We start from the raw sequence: 13,610 nt of genomic DNA on the forward strand, positions 1-13,610 counted from the left end.
AAGGTTTTGGCAATCTCATCTGCCATCATCAGGCTTCTGTATTGTGTTTGTCTGATGAACAGATGAACACAATACAAACGAACACAATACAGACGAACACAATACAGAAGCCTGATGATGGCAGATGAGATTCTGCAGAACCGTTGCTACAACTTTAAAAGCACAACTATAATGACGTGAGAAAATACCCAAACAAAGCTGAATACCATATATATATATAAAAGATACACACACACACACACACACACAAATATGACTATATTAAATATGACTAATACCATGCTATTCTTGAAGGCCAGTCTCCTTCCAGTTTGTCACCTTCAAAGAATTCTAATTATCAACTAAAAGCAATATATATAGAGAGATGGTTGTCCCATGGCTCTTACTGATCAAATAATCTCATCATCTATTTATTGCTTTTCTATACTATAATTGCTTTATTTTTTAATTTCTTTTCAGCAGTTCTTAGAAGAATTTTAATGTAATAAAATACTATTTTAGCATCAGTAGGATTGAACTCGCATATGTATAGCCTACTCCTACAGACTATCTAAAATTGTAACAAAACATAGCTTGAATATCTGCAATTTTTCCTTAAATGTTTTTTAATCTGGTGCAAATAATTTTTTTAAAAGTCCCCCCAGTTTTCTTGACAATGTTTTTCAGAAATGGTTTTGTCCCTGCCTCCTTCCTAGAGCTAAGAGAAAGTGACTACACTGAGGTTACCCACCTGTCTAGTATCTAAGGCAGGACCAAAACTCAATCTCCCAGTTTCTAGCCTGCTACCAAATTGGCTATGCTCAAAAGATAGAAAACAATACATTTCTACAACAAAATGATATATATTGTGTGTGTTTCTTATGTTTAATCTACTTTGCTTTAGACTATTAGACACAATAATTGGGCCAAAAATCTGCCAAAAACAAACATTTGAAATCATCATCAGAAGCAATCATCTTGATTACTGTACTGTACTGTACTTTTTAAAAAAATCTCAACTGAGAAATATCCATATAACATCACTCCAAATTTACGACCCTATAAACTTAATCTGCTTAATGCAAAGCAGTGTCTCTTCAATTTTTTTTTTCATTGACAGTTGACGTTGATGATGAATAACTGAACTCCTTCCCCTTCCAACCCTAACCAGCTCACACTTATGACAGATTACAACATCCAGTGGTCATGTGACCATGATTTGCAGTGTCTTTTCCTGGTTTCCGGCTTGTTTTGCCGGTTTGCAGTAAAAAAAAGGCCACCTGGATTCAGACTTGCAACCATGATTAACTTAACGACTGCTGTAAAAACAGTTGTAAAAACCAGGTCTAGTCATGTGGGTGTCTCGACTTATGACCATCATGGCTTATGATCAAAATTACAGTTCCACTTGGGCTCCTAATTTGAGGACAACACACTACAACACACTCTAGTCCCCCAGCATGCTCTTAATCACTCCAGATTACCTTTGCCTTTCTTGGCAAAAAACCAAATTTTTGTTCCAAATCAACTATTGTTCCAAATCAACTATTCAGCTGCATGTAGACATTACTCTATGAACGTTTGTGAGGCATTTTTGTAAATATAAATGATGTTAGAGGTTGATGCTTTGCTTTACGATGTGCCAATTTCTCACTTATATATTTATTTTAATTAAAAAGATTATTTTTAAAAAACAAGCAAAATTTTTGACAGACAACAAAGATTACTACCAACATTATACAAGACCTAAAGACTGTAATAACTGCCTTTGTTGATGATTCTAAAAAAACATCTAGTTCTGAATCTTGACTCCACTGATGACTGTTACATGCTGTGGGTTATCATCGTAACAGTGAAAATCAACTACTCTACACAACCTTTAATGCCTTCTGAAAAGGGAGCTTCCTAAAGGATTGAGAGAATAGCATCCACTTGCAGAATGGTACAAAACAGTCTCTGTAGAAACCCATAGATCGCATCAGTTGGGTGCTGTCAGAAGCTGAAAAATGAAAGATAAGTTGCAAGCTGTAGGGATCTGGAGCCAAGGCTCCTAAGTGTGGTGCAAATGAAATGTGTCTAGAGTTGTGGTGGATTTACTTGTACCGGCAAGTCTTGGAGTTGGTTGAGGCTCTCACGCATGGCTAAGAAGAGGCATTCTCTCAAATGACCTGCTCCCATGCCTTTCAGGCCTTTAAAGGTCAAAAACGGCAACTGGAATTGGATCTGCAAGCCATTCTGGTAACCAATGCAGCAAACATATCTGCCCACATAACCAAATTTTACACCAGCTGAAGCTTCTAGATATCTTTCAAGGGCAATCTCATGTAGAGTTTTCCCAGTCTATCCAGGAAGTGACATATGCAACTATGAATAGAGCCTCCCAATTTAGGAATGGGTGCAATGGGTACACAACAAGAAGCTGTAGAAAGGTCCTTCTGCCCATGATTGTCACATGCTCTTTGAGCGAGAGTTGCAAATCCAGAAAACCTCCAAGTTGGGTACTTGTTTTATACGGTAGTGTGACTCCATTCAGACCAAAGTTGGTAAAACCCCAGATACAAAAGGCTCCAAACCCCAAAGCCATTCAGTCTTACCAGGGTTGAATTGAAACATGTTGTTCCCCACTCAGTCCCTACAGCTTCCAGGCACCAAGAAAGGATATCAACAGCATCACTTTCATCAGGGGCAGAGCCATGCAACTGATTTCACCCAATAACTTCATGTAGAAGTTAAACAGGAGTGGAGAAAATACTGGACCTTGTAGCATCCCACTCTGCAGAGGCTCTGAGCGGGAAGTTTGCTCTCGATCAACATGAATGGAATCAAGTGGGTATACTTCAGAGATGAGTAACACGACTCATGCAACTCCCTAATACTGCTGCCACATTTTATTTTTGATAGGATTTCCCTCCATGAATAAATATAGGAATGGGAATAGAAATCTCTTGAAAACAAGCTGCTCCCATTTTCGTTCACATACACTCACAGTGGTAACTTTGAGTGAGTTTTAAAGATTTTGGGGACATTTTAACAGTGGAGTTGAGAGCAAAATAGGCTGCAAAATTTGTTCCCCACCCCTTCTGGTAATGTCATTTTATCACCAACGTTTCAATTGTCTTTTGAAATACCAGGATTCTGAGTTCCAGTCCTCAAATATTTCCCTTTTGTGGGGCTGTAATTGAGGGGAGGGAAATCCTCTGTGGGAAATGTCGTGCAATATGAATCAGCTGCTTTAATTAACTACATTGCCATAAAGTATTTTTTTTTCAATCCCAAACTTCACAGATATAGTACTAGAGACAATACACTGAATTCTTTATTTTTCATATTGTTAATATTTTATTTAAACTGCAGGAACATTTAATTTCCATATAATCTATATATAACTCCATGGCTGAAAAATTCTGAATATTAAAATCCAAACTACATAAAACACACTCCACCATCCAGTCAAAATGTTATTTTAAATGCCCCCCAAATCCCTCTGTCCTTGTACATCCAATATACATGTTTTCCTTTGGTCTATCTCTTCCATGTGCTTTTTTTGCCTGCACAATCTTTTTCTTCTTTGACAAGCATGCTCTAGGAAAGCTTTACCAAGCCAAATACCTTATAAGATACAGCTGATTGTGACTGGGCCAGAGGCTAATGAAAGCTTTTCTATGTCTTCGCATGAGTGGATTAAATTGGTTATTTCCATAACTATAATAGAGTGTACATTGGCTAAAAATACATTGCAAGTTTAAAAATAGCATTCTTCCACCTTCTATGCCACATTAAAAGTATACACAAGTAACTTCTTTAGGTTAAAAGCTATTCTTAGCTTTTGAAATTGTTTGTCATTAAGTACTAGACTCCAGTCTTCTAAGGCAAGCAGCTTTAATTGCTTAACAAAGACAACTGTGCATTAGAGAGAATTATCCTGCAATAAAAAATAAGCCTTAAATTATGGGATTCATATTTAATGGCTGGTCATTTATCCTGCTGGGATCAAAAGCAAACCCAACAGATCTTCTCAGCTCATCTTGTCATGAGCCTCTCATTTATCTATCCCAAAACACTTTTAAGATCTGAGGCCATCCACTAGTTATATAGCAGAAGGCAAATTCCAAGAATATGTTGTGACAGGCATTTTTTAATATTTTAATATACTGTTTTCTCAATGAAGAACTGAAGGTCTTTCTAGAAGTTCTTGCAGTAACCTCATTCATTATTAAAAGTGGCGTGTCTATTAATGAATGTTAGGATTCTTTTTAGGGTGGAGTAACTGGGCCATAAAATGACACTATATACAGGTTTGGTTTTATTGGATTGGGAGAGGGAACATAAGTAAAGTTACAGCATATCATACCAGGAGGTCCAAATAGTAAAGGAGACAGAAAGTTGCCTGGTGTTACACACACTTTTCTCACCCAGGGAAGTCAAAAAATTAAACTGTGCTTCAGAAAAAAATGTAAAATATCAGCCTTTTAGAATTCATTCAATGCTAAATAAGTAAATATGAAAGCCAAGCGCTCTCCAACAGTTGTGTTCAACCACAATTCTCTTATTATTACCTGGGAAAGCCTAAAATTAACATTTAGAAATTACTGTTGCTTCGTTGTCCTCACGTTGAAAGTTTTTCCCATTGCTGAGTGTTTTCCTCCCGTCTATGAGCAGGAGGAACAGACTGACTCTCTTCTGCCTTATAGCCAAAGGAGAGTTGCTCTTTTCCTGTATTAGCAAGGCCATCCTTTTTCTATAACCTCAACTATACCAGCCAGCACTTCAGTGACTGGCAATTCTTTTAGTAGTTTTCTAGAGACAGCTTTCGAGACTGTCCATTCACCTGGTATCTCTCTCATCCTAATAATTAGTTCCAAACGTTTGGCAAGGTGGTAGGAAAAGTGGAAGAGGAGGTTCCTGAGCTGCCAAATCTTTGAGTTAGGCTTTCTGCTCAGAGATAGGTAAATCATGTTAGATAGTTAAACATATCATGAAATAACTGTCAATTCAAACAAAAGTTGGCAGGTCCACCAGGAGGACTGTACAAACATTTTCTGCCATTACTCCATGTCAATTCCTCACATATCACATCTTTCTCCCCCACACACCCCAAAATGGTTGTTCAACAAGCATACTGAACAATTGGGTAGATCTGAATATTCAAATTAGGGATCAACACAACTGTTGTGTATAGTATGATAGAACAAACTCTTCCAAGCAGACCAACCTTGGAAGAGAGTGCTCAAGGACCAGAGTAAGGGATACACCTGCATCAGTCTAAAGTGGCCAATAGGAACTAACCTGATCTCAGTCTCATCCCCCTACCCTAAAATTATCTCACAGTGCCACCAAAAAAGGGGTTGGTGAAGCAAGTTAGAATTGTCTCTACAGTAAAACTGCTACCACTTGTTGGCTGCCTTACGAGGAAAGCACTGTTTTTTGCATTGAACAGCCTCCTTCATTATGGTTTGAGACAAATGGAAGACAACAACATGGAAACATATAAAATATATGTATATAAATTGCTGAGACATGTCAATGTCATGGTTAGGTACAAGTGGGGAAGGTGCTAAGACAATGGTGAATGGCATAACAATGCTCATTTCCAGTGAATACTGCATTTAGCCTAGATTACATGCTATCTGTACATGCTATCATGATCAGCTAAAAAAATAGGAATGACTTTTTAGCATGTCACTCAAATAATGTTTAACTTATTGTTCTCTTTCCAGTGAAAGTCTCCTAAATTGAGACATTTATGACAATGAATACTAGAGCTTTTGGAAATAATCAGTCAGGATCCTCAACCAGGATAGCATGCAAAAAGATCTTGGTAACACAATAATGGTAATGTGAAAAGCAAGTAAGAATTGAGGAATTGTACCCATATCAACCTCATTCACAGTTAAGGACCTGACTCTTCATTCCATACAAACTTGATAATTCTGAATTTAAAGATAAGAAAAATGAAGCTTTTTAGAAACTTAAATTTTGTACATAGACTGGAAATGTCTTCATGGGGTAGTTTCATTTCCATAGTTTGTAATGTGATGCTTTTACATTTGAATTTGAAGCTACGTTGAATTTAAATATCCAACGATTTTACAAGCAGTTTTTTGTTCCCAAATTGGAAAAAGTATGCCATATGGCTGAATTAAAATCTGATTCTGATTTCTGAGTACTATCTACAAATATCTATCTTTAAATGTATATGCTTCCTGCTAGTCTGTGACCTGTTTGGCATAGAAATAATTCTTTACAGTGTATAAATTCACTTAGGTTGTATATTATTATTAGCTTTTTAAAGAACAAGGCATTTTTCTTTCAGAAGGTCTTTTGCAGCTGGGAAACTATTTCATTGTCACTATAATTTTTATTAGAGGTGCTCCATAGGTGAAATCCTTTTAGAACTATTTTGCAAACCACATTCCCTTTTAAGAAATAAAATGTATTCAATTAAAATATTCTACCTCAAGAATCAGTGACCTTTGTGTTTCCTTGCTTTTTTATTCCAACTAAGTATCAAATATGACTCTATAACATACAAAGGGTGAAATCTTATATATACATGTACTTATGAGTTATACATCTCTCAATTTGGTGGCTTGACTATGAAATATTGTGAAAGAATACTTCCATATGCTGCAGAGATTTTGATTCATGAATAAGGTAATGAAAGGAGAACACAATTTTCACTAGTTTTTCCTATCCTAAACATCCCACTTGTATTATCCAAATAATTCCCAATCTTTGAGACAAGTTTTTGGTAGTTTAGAGGGCTGTAGGAAATCAAATAATGAACTAATAATTTACCCCATAGCTCAACTTCCATCAATAATACATTATTTAGGACTCCCAGATGATATGATATTTATTTACACTAAAAATTATGCTGATATTCTTTTCATGGTATTTTTATTTGTAGATTTCTATTCCAAATAAATCCATGTATATTTTAAATGCATACTATAACAATGAACTAGAAACCATAATTGTAACAAAATGCGACTGCTGTGTCACTGAGTAAGGATGATGATGAATAAAGTATCTAATAATACTGAATAGAAGTGGGTTCAAATGCCTGCTAAGCCATGAAATTCTTTGGAAGAGTTGTAGCTAGTTTATATGCATCAAACTTTATAGAGATTCAAATGCTTTTCATAAAAATTATTTAAATATACTTTCTACTTTAACAGTCCCACAAGACATTCAAAGTGGAAAGTTATTTCATGTTACAGCAAATATTTTTCCTATATTAAAAGTGAAATTATATTGATTTGTAAAATTTGGGACACTTTTACATTACTGTGTGACTGAAATAGAAAACAACATACATTTAAAAAAAACAAAGAGAGTGAGTCTTATTATAGTAAAGTACCTACTTTTTGAGTGAAGTCAACTTTTTGGAGAGGTAATTTTAATCTTTTCTGGAACTAAAACTAAATATAATTTCAATTATTTTGTATCAGATAAAGGGAATATTATAAACAAAGACAAAAAGGATAGTTCTTATAATGACATTGGCAGAAATTCTCTTTACAGAGGAGTTTCATAACATATTTCATGAGAAGCTGTTTTAAGTTAAAAACTCCCTTAACATGATTTGGACTTGGTAAAGACCATACAGCTATGAATAGCGAACATGAAATACTACACATTCTGAACCTGAATAAAAAACTGACTTTCATGTTTCCACATCTATAAATACCAGGTCTTACACATTAAGATCAGGCATTATTTATCACTTAACTTGTATACAAAAGTTTATTATTAGGAATCAAGAATTTTACAGCATGCAATAGATCTATAGAGATGAAACCTTAAATTACATCATTGTACATAGTGCAATGAACATAACTTATGCTTCCTGAGAGTACCATCTATAAACACTATATATAATATATAATGTATTTGGGTATCTTATTATTTATTTAAGGAAGTAACAGCTTGCTGACTGATTTGTTCTAAAGTTCATACATTTTGCTTAGCCATATGTTTAAGATAAAATTGCATTAAATACAAAGAGGTTCATTTAAAAAGGAAAAAATAGTTTTGGAATGCTCTAGCTAGCCAAATGTATATGAAACCTGAGATCAGTTATACTATGCATCCTTCCAAAAAAGTGAAATCTATCAATTTCTTATTAGGGAAGAGCCATTAACAAAACATTTTTAGAACTGAGCATTGATTAATATCACAATTAAATAAATCACACTATATATATTTTTATTTCCCTATCTAGGAAAATACATCTGCATATGGATAATCTTCCAAAACAGTCAAACTGGATCAATTTTATGCTACTGTCTAGTGAACTGAATAGCTATTGCTCAGCAGTAGGATTTAGTTAGTATTTTACTCTGTGCCTCAAAATATTACTGTAATTGATACTCCCATATCCAAACTATAGTGCCATAGACTTACCATGCCACACATTACAATTATAATTGCACATATTTTGCTCTGGCAATTTAAAAGGTAGTTTAATAAAACAGGAACTGGTGTTTTGAAACAAAATGGAAAACTAAATTATTTCACTTTTTCCTCGATGTATTTTTTAAGACGAGACGTGCTTTTTTGAAGTTTGCTTTGCTCCTGCTTAATGGAATATAGAAGTTAATGGGAAGAGACACTTGCCCAAAATACGACGTGAGAGTTTAAATGATGCAAACCGTTTACTTAATGGAGGAATTCATGAGAAGAGGGATGGAGGAAAGCGGATGAAGTGCTCGCAACCCTATTTACCAAGAAAAGAGTCCCATTTCTAACCCTGTTGCTATAAGAAGCCATAGGTTCGAGTCTTCTTCACCAGTTAAAACAACCTTGAGGCGGTAAAACCAACTCTTTGCAGCCACCACAGACAGCAGCCATAGAAGCAGGTGCATAACGAGAGCGTAAATGGTCGAGCGTTTTGCTAAGGGAATTCACGCTTCACGCTGCAATCCTATCCTGTACCTACATACTTTCTCTGGCTCGTACCTTGCAACATAGGCTTACGCATGCATAAAGTGGGGCTGCTAAGTAATCACCCTCGTTCCGCTCTACGGCCCCTATTCTTCTGCTCAGGTGGATCCACTTGAGGTCCCCACCCAAACTTTCCCCTTGTTCACCTCTAGTTTTTTCGCTTGCATTTGCCCGGGAGCCTCAACACCCACCTCGGAGTTTCTCTTTGGTGCTGCGGATGGAAGGCGAGGGGTCGTGGCGGGGAAGACTCGGCGCCTTTCCCTCTTCCCCGATGCTTGAGCTCCGGAGACGGGGCGGCGCGCTTGCACCAAGCGCTTCTCCCCGCTCGCTTCGCCCGAAAATGAAGCTCCCGTAGTGCTACGAGCGGCACAACCGGCAGCCAGGCAGCCGCGAAACGAGGCGTGTGGGAAGAATCCCGCCCAGCTCAGCCTCGCCTCAGGCACCGCCTTCCGCACCCCCTCACGCCGCCAAACCCCCAGAAGAAGAAACCCCGCAGCCGGTCTGGCTCCCCCTCAGGTTGCGCCTTTCTTTAGCCTCAGAGAAGTACCTTTGGGTGGGAAGGGGTCGAGGGCCGCCTCAGGGACCGCTAAGTCTTGGCTAGCTCGGAGGCGAGAGAGCGGGGCATGGTGGAGGTGGGCCACCCTGAACTTTCGGGGCATGAGGTAGATAATAGTAACCTAATACGTCCTTCCCTCACGGCTTTTAATTCGGACCGGATTCTTCTCCCCGTCCTCCAATTCACTTCATAACCTCGAACGGCTTTTCTGTTCATTTCACAACCCATGTACACAATTCAGCGGGCCTGGCTTCTTCAAGATTTTGCATCCTGCCATCAAAGGAAGCTGAAGATAAAGAGTTCATCTTGAGGGGAATGTGTAGGTAAGAGACAAGAGAACTGCAGGTTGTAACTTCAAACAAGACACATGGCATATTCTGAAATAGAAACAATTCAAAAGAATGGAACCCAAAATAAAAGTAATTGTAGCAGTATGACCTTCCACAATTAATATTAACCATTTCAGTATCTTGGGAGCTTATTTAGGGGGAAGGGATGTTAAGCTTGCATGCATTTGGGTATCAGTGTTCAGTTGCAGCGGCTGCATGTAAATTGGGTCCCTGTGAGTCTCTTGGCAAGATTTTGGGAAGTGGCTTAATCTTATCTTCTTCCCCAGATTGGGAGGGAGGGAGGAACAGTCCTTACTATGAAATAATGGCACTATAAAAGTGCAGTGATATTGGCTCTTTTTCCTTTTTTGCCTGCCTGTGAGTTTTGTGCACCAATCAATTATATCCACTTATTTCCACCATCTTGTTCTTTCCCACCGAATGAGTTAGGACCAAGATTCTCTATCAATGGTTGACAGTTATCTCTCTGACTCTATGTGCCCATGCTATAATCACAGCCAAGGATATTACACCAATCAATTACTTCTGTGGTGAACAAAAACTTGGATGTGAGATTTTAACACTAATGGCAAAAAGTGACAAAAAAGGAACAAGAGCTTTCCCATTCAAAGAATGAGAACTGCATGTTTAACAGGCTTAGCTGTTTCATTATTTAAATTGATGAATCAGAAACATATGTAACATTTCAAAATTGCTGCAGATTGTATAAAACTATTTATTGTACAAAAAGGTTTCTGTCTTAGAAATTAACTTTAATAATAATAATACTTTAAAATATTTTATCTGTACCATATTCTTTAAAATCCAATTTCACTACATTTTCATATCTTTCAACTCTATATAGATATTTGATATATGTACAATATTTCTATAGATATTTTATATATCAAAACTATTGACCGGAGATTCTCTTTATATTTTAGCATTTTAATTGCCAGAAAGAAAACATAGGCTATGAGGGTCTTGTCTCTTACACACAAGCATTGGAACCAATGGCGGGTGTAATGCTCCTTAAAAAAAAAATTGGAACATAAGGAACTACCAAGCCATTATCCCAATTAGAAATTAGCAGTTGGGGGCAGAGTATGAAATTCCAGAGGGCTTGGAAGAGAAAAGGTCTGGCCTTCTATTCTTACAGGGTCATCTGTTCTGCCAGAAGTTGAATGATATTTCAAAATAAACTATTTAATTAGAGATATTTAATAAATTTTATTTCATTCTCTTATTGTAGAGTTTTGGTTTGAACTATCTATGGATATTTATTGATTATTACTCACGTTTAGCTTTAATCTTCCAGTTTTGTAATGGAATACATGAGTGACCTTGAGGAATGAGAAGAGATAAGTGTCTAGGAAATGATCGGAGAAGAGGGGCAAGGGCCTGCAGTCACTGAATGGTCAGCGGGGAAAAATAAAAAGGACCCACCCTACTGGATCAAGCAGTTAAAAATGGAAGGTAGAAAGTTTCTACTTTCTAACTCAAAATGTTCATGTAACCTTACAATAAAGTACATTTAGTTCATCTGATTATGTTTTCTGTCTGGTCTACCCAAGAGAACTGAAAGTTTTCACTCTGTAAACTCTTTAAATTCTCCATTCTTTTCTGAACATTGTACTTATTTGAGTGTTTGTGCTAACTCTTATTTAGTTATATAATATATGTAATATAACATTTAATTTTTCTATTATCTCCTTCCATTTTGTATTCAAGTGTCCTGAATGAATTATTTCCTTGGTCTCCTTCCTCATGAGTAATCTTTTTGCCTCTTTCTTTATAAGTTCTGTAAGTTTATCCTTGAACTCTTTTATCAACATGTACTAATACTTTAATTAAGTCTATTGTGTATCTACATACTTCTTTTTCCTTAAAATTTTTCAACACTAGAATGCTTTTGTATCTAAAAACCAATTCTCTTTTCAAACATTTCAGTACTCTAAGTCACATCTGTTCACCTTGGTTTTTTTTTTTCTGATTCACTTTTTTCCTGCTTAATTAATTTTTTATAGAAAAGCTTCTTAAATTTTTGTACAACATCTAGCATGTGAAGGTGGGTGAGATAGAAAAATAATAGTAATTTAAGCTCCTTGAAATCATGAACTTGTACTAAGATTCATAAAGGTGACCCAAGTGGAAACTTGCAGTGAGACGTGGTGAACTAGACATCCCTGAAGGAACAGGAATGACATTACAATGGAGATGGTGACCAGAGGATGGATCCTGGCCAGCAAAAGCTTTCCAGAGAAAGGAGAGGTTATGATATTGTCCACATATACTCTGGACAGCGGGTCTTCAATGGAAGACTTCAGGAAGCAAGATTTATGTGGTTCACTAAGTTCATTTTCTCCGTTTCATGCAAAAGTATAAAAGGAGTTTCCAGTCAACAAAAAAATATAGATATTGTCTGTTTTCTAATTAGTCAATTTAGCCATGTCTGCTAGTTCATCATATTCATCAATCATTGTGGTAGTGCTAAAACTTTATACTTTTGTGCATATAATAATTTTGCTGCAGTTATCATGTATAAAAACAAAGTTCCATCTGTTTATTTCCATCAATACAAAAAGAAAAGCATCCAGTTTCAATTGAAAGGTCCTTCAGTCTTTAAGCTCTTCTGAATTAATGTATGTATTTGTCCAAATTTTTCTGCATGATAAAGTGTTTCCTCTTCTTGTTCACATTACGAAGATAGATTTGAAGTACCATTACCCATTCGAGACAATTTTTCTGATGATATTTACCAATTATACCATCATTTTATAAAAAATTTCTTTTAAGATTATAGTATCATATAAATTTCAATCCTCTCATGATACATTTTCCCCTCTGTGTATTATAGTCAAAATTGAATATTATAACATCTTTGTCCTAGTAGTTCATCCCAGTCCCTCAAATGATCAACTTCACGCATGGCCAATGTAGTTTCCATGCTGTATTAGCCAGACTCTTGACTGCCAAGGGCTCAATCATGCTCTTTCTCTGGAGTTCTTTGTTGCTATAGAGCTACTATCTTCTCCACCATCTTTCTAAGAAAAAAAGTTGGAGACAATTTATAATAATTACAGACTAGTCAAAAATTGTCTAAAAGAGTTGGATAAAGGAAAGAGTCTTGAAGCAAGAGACATACCATTACCTTCTTCAAAGGTGATAAGAAAACCTTTATCCCTTTGTTTTCAAATACCCACCCTGTCACAACATATGATGTTGCCCGGTTCTGTGTAGCAGCACTTAAATCCATCAGATGATGATGATCTATGCCATCAACTAGAATAAATGAGCAGTGCTCTAATTTGATAGATATAGTCTTCCATATATTAACCTTTATGCATATGTATGTATGTATGTATGTATGTATGGTATTCGGCTTTGTTCAGGTATTTTCCCATGTCATTAAAGTTGTGCTTTTAAAGTTGTTGCAACGTTTCGGCAGAATCTCATCTGCCATCACCAGGCTTCTGTAGAGTGTTCGTCTGTGAGTCAGACTTTCACAGCCGTTTCTGTTTTAAATTTGGAGCTAGCCTACTGCTGTGCCAGAATGGTTTTTTTCTTCATCCTGATTGGTTGGGAGTCTTGGTCTGTGTTTATTGGTCTTGGGTTCTGCTTGATTGGTGTTTCTAATATCTTCTGTCTGTTTTGTAGCCTTTTTTGTCTTGATTGGCTGACAACATTGTGTTTCCTGTATTGGAGGCTTTTAGTGCGGCTTGGCTCCGAGTAAACGGACGGCTATCATTTATTAGGAAGCTAGGTTTCATCTGGGTGCCTGGTTGGGGTGTGTTTGA

The 13,610-nt window shown here is 36.6% G+C and overlaps 1 protein-coding gene across 1 annotated transcript in view; it reads right to left on the reverse strand.

Moving 5' to 3' along the window:
• KCNG2 (potassium voltage-gated channel modifier subfamily G member 2) overlaps positions 1–9,206 on the reverse strand; it is a 51,926-nt gene extending 42,720 nt beyond the window's left edge. The window contains exon 1 of the mRNA XM_026699167.2: positions 9,120–9,206. The gene's annotated coding sequence lies outside the window, so the exon portion shown is untranslated. The remainder of the gene's footprint in view (positions 1–9,119) is intronic.
• Between the last annotated feature and the right edge of the window lie 4,404 nt (positions 9,207–13,610).

The sequence above is a fragment of the Pseudonaja textilis genome, chromosome 3, assembly GCF_049901715.1.
Source record: "Pseudonaja textilis isolate UNSWEBS1 chromosome 3, rPseTex1.2, whole genome shotgun sequence".
NCBI classification, from domain to species: domain Eukaryota; kingdom Metazoa; phylum Chordata; class Lepidosauria; order Squamata; family Elapidae; genus Pseudonaja; species Pseudonaja textilis.